General features: G+C 42.7%; 1 protein-coding gene across 5 annotated transcripts in view; it reads right to left on the bottom strand.

The window, feature by feature from the left end:
* EIF2AK2 (eukaryotic translation initiation factor 2-alpha kinase 2) overlaps positions 1–274 on the bottom strand; it is a 30,166-nt gene extending 29,892 nt beyond the window's left edge. For 2 of the 5 annotated variants that reach the window (XM_012727677.1, XM_012727676.1), the window contains exon 1: positions 102–273. The gene's annotated coding sequence lies outside the window, so the exon portion shown is untranslated. Of the gene's footprint in view, positions 1–67 lie in introns of all 5 variants that reach the window. The other 3 variants (XM_012727679.1, XM_012727675.1, XM_012727678.1) reach the window with 3 other exon arrangements.
* Between the last annotated feature and the right edge of the window lie 6,524 nt (positions 275–6,798).

Genomic DNA, 6,798 nt, shown 5'->3' with positions numbered 1-6,798 from the left:
CTCACCCGCGCGCCCCTGACTTCACCACGGCACCACCCCCTCCCCCCAGCTCTGCCGCCCCGCTCACCCGCGCCCCTGGAGTCCCGCCGCCCCGCGCTCACCCGCGTCCACCCGCGCCCGACGGTGCAGCTCACCAGCTGCCGCTGCCCGGCTCTGGTGTTGCCCGGGTCTGACTTGGTCTCAGTTTCGTTTTCCCAGCCGACTCCGCCTTTAGCTGCGTCCCGCCGCCTCACTCCCGCACCAGTCCGCGCGGTTTCCTAGATCGCGCGAAATCAAGAACGCGCGGGAGTCACCCCTGGGCGGGCTCTGCCCCCCGCGCGGGTGACCTTACAGACCCACCCCGGTACTGGGACTGTTACTTGCCCCCAAGCGGGAAAAGGTCCCCAAAAAGGAAGGGGAAGCGCTGAAGCTTGCATTTGTCTGCCGAGTGCCAGGCGCTCCCAGACCACGATTGCTCCTCTTGGGTGCATACGTTTGGGGGTGAGGCTGGTACGGTGGCCGTTATTGGCTCCCTTTTACAAGTAATGGCATAAATGAACTTCTGCCCCTACTAAGTAGCCAATCCAAGATGCAATTCCTGGTCTGACCAGTAAGGACCAAACCCTCCTTTCCCTTTCCGCCCTGCTTCCTCTTTGCTTTTATGAAGGGGCCTGGAGCCATAATCTTCCAATCCATTCATTCAAGCAGGCAGCCAGCACCAGGGCACCACTCCGCCAGTCCAGCAGTGAGGAGAGCCACCTGCTCCCTGCGGAACCTCGTGGAATTTATTACCAAGTCCAACACCAGTAGTCCTCAATTTATAAGAAATCCTATATTTCCGTGTAACTACAGGCTCAATGACACAGTGGTCGAGGAGGTGCTGAGGACTTACCTCACAACAAGGTAGGTGTCATTACTGTGCCCATTTAACAGATGAGAAAGCTGAGGAGGCAGAGAAAAGTAACACAACTGAGGGGGTAGCTAGAAGTAGAAGCTAGGATGAGGGAAGGGGGTGGTTCCAAGATGGACCTCAAGTATGCATTAAATACTGGGCGTTCCTACCTCTCTTCTATAACACCTCCTTCCTCCTGTAACAGGTTATCACTGGTTAAAAACTGTATTTTCTTTCTTTTCTTAAAAAAGATTTTTGTGGCCCTCCCTGGTGGCGCAGCGGGTTAAAGCACAGCACTGAAAATCTAAAGCCGCTTCCGCATGAGTTCGATTCCCGCCTGCCCCAGAGGAGACCACGTCGCCACGAGGTAGACCTCTCCTGACCCACCCGCTGCTCCCCTCAGCAGTGTACTTCGTTGATCTGCCTGTTCTGCTCCCCACTCTGTCTCTGGTGAAGCCTCTCACCGCCCCTGAGCCTCTGGCCTGTACCCCAGTTCTGTATGTACAAATAAATAAATCTTTAAAAAAAAAAAAGATTTTTGTTTATGCATACAGAGCTGGGGTACAGGCCAGAGGCGTGGGGGGTGAGACAGAGTGGGGAATAGAACAGGCAGACTGATTAAAATACACTGCTGAGGATGGGAGCAGCAGCGAAGGGGACAGGAGAGGTCTGCTCTGCCATGTGGGTCACCTCCCTGGTCGGGGATCAAACTTGTGCTGCAGTGACTGTGGAAAACTTCATAAGGCTGTGCTTCAGCCCCTTGTGCCACCAAAGAGTGCCCACAACCATATTTTCTTTGTAGCTCAGGTCCTAGATGTGATTTAAGTTTCTCAAATGTGAATCACTGATGGGAAGAATGGAAAGTAAACTAGAGGCAGGAATCATTGTTCTGTGGCATTTCTGGGTGGCAAAAAGCAGTGAGTATGCATTAAATACTGGGCGTTCCTACAGTGAGAAGCATTTGTAGGAATCCACTAACCAGAGCAACAAATGAGTGAAAATCAAATAGAGAAACTACTTAAATGAGGCTGGGAGGAGAGAAGAGGTTTCCCATGGATGCACAATCAGCAAACTGCAGGGTACAACATGCCTCACACCTCTGGGGGGAAGTGATACTGCTTCTCTGTCTCAGTGGGAGGAAGGAGATCTCTTTACTCTGCAGCCGCTCCCGAGGGCATGCTTGGCCCCAGGGGAAGCACATGTGAGTCTGGCCATGAAACTGTGCTCACCAAACTGCCTTTTTTGTTGTTTCCAAATAGATCATTTTATTGGACTAACAGGTTATTTTTTAAATTTGAGGTCAACAAATAGCAGAAACAGTGACACAGTTCCTGATTTTTGAAGTTCCTGGACTTCAAAATAGAGTTTAAAGAAGAAAACTAAAGCTCAGGTACGGCCAGTGGACACAACCTTTTATAATTGCCCCCAAAGAACAAATTTCTCAGAGCTGATGTCGCAGAGATCAGGGGCAGTGTCTGATGCTGTCAGTAGAATTTCCCAATATAAATGTAATTTGCAGTCTTGTTAGATCTATGAACACAGAGGACATTGACAGGGAAAGAATGAGGCCTTAAGAGTTGGGGTGGATTTGAATGAACCCAGGTACCCTGTCCTCCCAAGTTTTGCTGAATCTCCACAGTTCTGTCCTTGCTAGATGAGATTGGCACAGACATGAAGATCACAAAATAGTTACCTTGAAAAGAGGTACTGATTTTCCAAATGCCCCATCTTGACCTCATGCCTTTACTCCTGGATCTAGAGTCAGTTTCTGGGTTACCTAAAGAGGATGCAGAAAAAATATGATGCAGAGGCAGTGCCTTATACAATTAAAAGACATACATGATTTCACTCATTCTTATGAACAATCAGGAAAAGCACATGGAAATGATTCTAAAGGTGACACAAGATAAGGAAAGTAATTTAGGTTTTGCACTCAAGTGTGCTGGTTTCTTCATCTGGAATCACTTCAGCAGTTTGTTCAGCTCAGGAGTGGGCTGATACAAAAATTTCTGTAGCTGTCAGTTTGAGCCTTTCTCACAGCTACTTCAGGGTTTGTTCAATGAGTGAACAGGCTGTGGCAGCAGGGATAGATGCTATAAGTGAATTCATGGACACAGACATCTTCTCAAGACCACTCTGACTGCTGAATACCCAACATGCCACCAGCAGGGACACACTGAGAACTGCAGTGTACAGGGAGACCAGCTAACCTTTCGTGGCAGGTGGTTACATGGGAAACCTTTCATCCTGAGTAGGAAGGCTTGCCCTCTGTGGTGTAAATACCGACTCCAAATATGGATTTGCTTTTCCTTCCCCTAGTACATATGATGACACCATTATTGTACTTTCTAAATACCTTGTTCATCATCATGATCCTTCTCACTAAGAAACCCATTCTAGGACCTCCCTGGTGGTGCAATGGGTTAGGACTCAGCACTGCAAGCAAGCCTCAGCCGCTTCAGTTCAATTCCCAGCTCTGGAGGTGACCCACATGGTGCAGCAGACCTCTCCTGACCCACCCGCTGCTCCCCTCAGCATTGTGCTTTGTCAACTGCCTGTTCTGCTCCCCACACTGTCTCTGGTGAAGCCTCTCACAGCCCCTGCCCCTCTGGCCTGTACCCGGTTCTATATGTATAAATAAATAAATCTTAAAAAAAAAAAAAGAAAGAAACCCATTCTACAGAAGAAGTGATAGAGTACAGAGTTTTTGATCATGAACCTCATTACCCAAAGCAGCTAGCCTTAGAGGACAGTGTTGTCAGGAGACAACCCCTACAAGCGCTGTCCAGGTGCAGTATGTGTTCTAAACTGGTTTCGATAGTTAGAATACACAAGCCCAGTTGCAGTAGAAGCAAAAGTGTTGTCTCTACTAGTTAAGCCTCACATGCTTTCAAAACAAGTGCTTCCTGCTTCTAAGACATTGGGCTATGTTTCTGCTAGGAGATGTCTAATTCCTTCAGCTGAAATTGGATATGGCAGGTTCATCATGGCATCAAGCCTTCAGGAAAATAAAGAGGAAACCAGACTTGCTGTACTGATTGATAGTTCCAAGACAATGTTGCAGCCACACCAGGGAGGCAGGGACAAGTATGCCTTCAATCCAGCCAGTTCTGGGGTTCCTACTAGTAACTCTGCTCAGTGGTGTGAACCTATAGCTGTCCAACACTGCCGGGCTGGCTAGGGCACATCTTCAAGACTAAAGGTTTTTTATCTCTCTGCTAGCTGCTGCGAGTTCTGAGGCAAAGGGAAGGATGAATAAGGAAGTTACAAAGCCACATATGGTCCCATGACCAGTTGTATAATAAAGCACCAGAAAATGCAATGTGTGTTTTCTTCCTTACTTTGTTTTGTGTGTATTCATGAACTTCTTTTAATTGGATGGCGATTTACTTTTATATGAGATTTGCCAGTGATAGTTAATTTTTTAAAATAGTCTTTAGGTTAGTGGATTATTAAAGAGGAATTGTAACTTAGAAGATGAAGCAACATCACATAGCAAAGAGTATAAAGGTTTGGGGGGCAGGATAAGTCTGTTTCATTTGAAGAAAGGAATGCCTATATTAGGTGGTAATGTAATTTTGTTGTTTACTTGAAAAATTGTTGGTAGGAAAAATGGACTGCACTAGATAATGTTAATTTTATTAGTTTCCATTCTTCTCCCTTTGAAATGCCTCCTCATTTCCTGAGATATAATGTATGGGGTGTTTAAAAAACATTTTCCAGGTTAAAAAAATTTTGTTTATTTATGCATACTGGGGTACAGGCCAAAGGTGTGGGGCTGAGAGGATTCACCAGAGACAAAGTGGGGAGCAGAACAGGCAGATCAACTAAGTACACTAATAAGGGGAGCAGTGGGAGGGTCAGGAGAGGTCTGCTGCACCATGTGGGTCATCAGCCTGGCTGGGGATCGAACTTGTGCTTCAGTGACTGCTGACCACTTCATAGTGCCACACTTTAACCCATTGTGCCACCAGTGAGGACTGTCCCAGGTATTTTTAATTACCTATTTAGTGGCAAATAAAAACTTTTTTCCTATAATGAAGTTGCTGAGTATAAGGTTTAAAATCAGTAAGTGGGATGCTTCCAGCTTTGTCTTTCTCAAGATTGCTTTGGCTATTCAGTATATTTTGTGGTTTAAGATTAATTTAAGGATTTGTTCTGTTCTGTGGAAAATGCCTTTGGAAGTTTGATATGATTGCATTGAGTCAGTAGATCACATTGGGTAGAATAGGCCTCTTAACAATACTAAATCTCCCAATCTACAAACACAGGTTATCTTTTCATTTATTTGGGTTTTCTTCAATTTTCTTTTGATCAATGCCCAATAGGTTTCAGTGTATAGATCTTTCACCATCTTGGTTAATTTTTTTTTAATGCTATTGTGAAAGGGATTATTTTCTTAATTCACCTGCCCAATAGTAATGCTGTTAACCACTGAATTTGTGTGTATTAATTTTGTACCCTCCAATTTTATTGAATTTGTTGATTTATCATAATAGTTTTCTTTTGGTGGAGTCTCTGGGTTTTTCTACATATAATAAGTTACCTGCCAACAGAGATGATTTTATTTATTGCTTTCTGATTTGGATTCCTTTTACTTCTTTTTCTTATTTTGGCGAAAGCTTCAGTACTGTCTTAATTATAAGTACTTGACATGAGAAGAAATCTGGGAGTTTTTGTTGAGCATGATGTTACCTGTGGCCTTGTTGCATATGAACTTTATTATGTTGAGGAATATTCTTTCTATACCTGCTGTTTTGTTTTTAATGATGAAAAGAATGTCAAATTTTGTCAAATCCCTTTTCTGTATCTAATGAGATATTTCATTATTTTTACCTTCATTTTGTTAAGATAGTGTATATTTTTTACTATGCATTTGTAGAACCATCTTTGCACCTCTTGAATGCATCTCACTGATCACGGTATATGATCCTTTTAATATATTATTGAATGTGGTTAATATTTTGTTGAGCATTTATTTTTGCACCTATGTTCATCAGGGATTTGGGTTTACTCTTCAGTAAATTGTAAATACCCTTACCATTATTTTTTCTATTAGATTGACTTATAACTTTTTATTAGTAAGTGTCTTCTCTGAGTTTCTTTTAAGCCTTTTCACTTAATTATTTTTCCAAAAGGTTTTAAACTTTAACACTTTAAATTTTAAAACTTTAAAATTTTTAACATGGATATTTAATTTACAAGGAATTTATTTTTCTGAGTGATGCAAAGTAAGGATCTTATTTTCTTTCCTCTATATCATATCTAATTGCCTTTGATACAAAGGTTGAATTTAATTCTTCCTGATATGCAGTCACACCTGAACCTTCTTTACATTTATAGGTTAGTTTGAGAGCCGTATCTTGTTCTCTCTGCTCTATGTTATCTGGTCTATTTGTCTACTTCTGCACCAATCAGGTGGGCTTGGCATTAAAACTCAAGTCTCTTATTCACAAATCTTTCAATGCCACTTCATTGTTACCTCTTTTTGTGACTTGGTGTAGGTCTCTGCTTGCTGTTTGGTTTTGGTCTCAGGTGGGAGGTGAGCACTACAACGAAAAGCATATTTGAAAAATGATATCAAACCTCTGTTGGTGTCTTGAGAGGAGTTGTCAGCTTGCTTAATTCACACCACCAGAAATAATAGTCTAAATCGTTCTCAACGCAATTTATCTTAACATTTCTACAAGTGATTTATTCTTTTTGTTGAAATGCAAAATGTATTTATCATAAAACACCCAGAAAATGAAAGTCCTAATTAAACAATAGCAGTCAGTTGCAGTGACTGAACCCAAGTGATTTATTCTTAACTGTAAAGTAGAATTACTTATAGTGTAAGTATTCAGGATAATTAAGAAGTTGAAAGCTGTCAGTTCGATGGGAGATTTATTTTTTGGAGCATTTTCAATCTCTTCTTGTAAACTTTT

Source organism: Condylura cristata, unplaced genomic scaffold (assembly GCF_000260355.1).
Source record: "Condylura cristata isolate star-nosed mole 26May11 unplaced genomic scaffold, ConCri1.0 scaffold00020, whole genome shotgun sequence".
NCBI lineage: Eukaryota > Metazoa > Chordata > Mammalia > Eulipotyphla > Talpidae > Condylura > Condylura cristata.
This window is presented reverse-complemented; position numbering and strand designations above follow the sequence as displayed.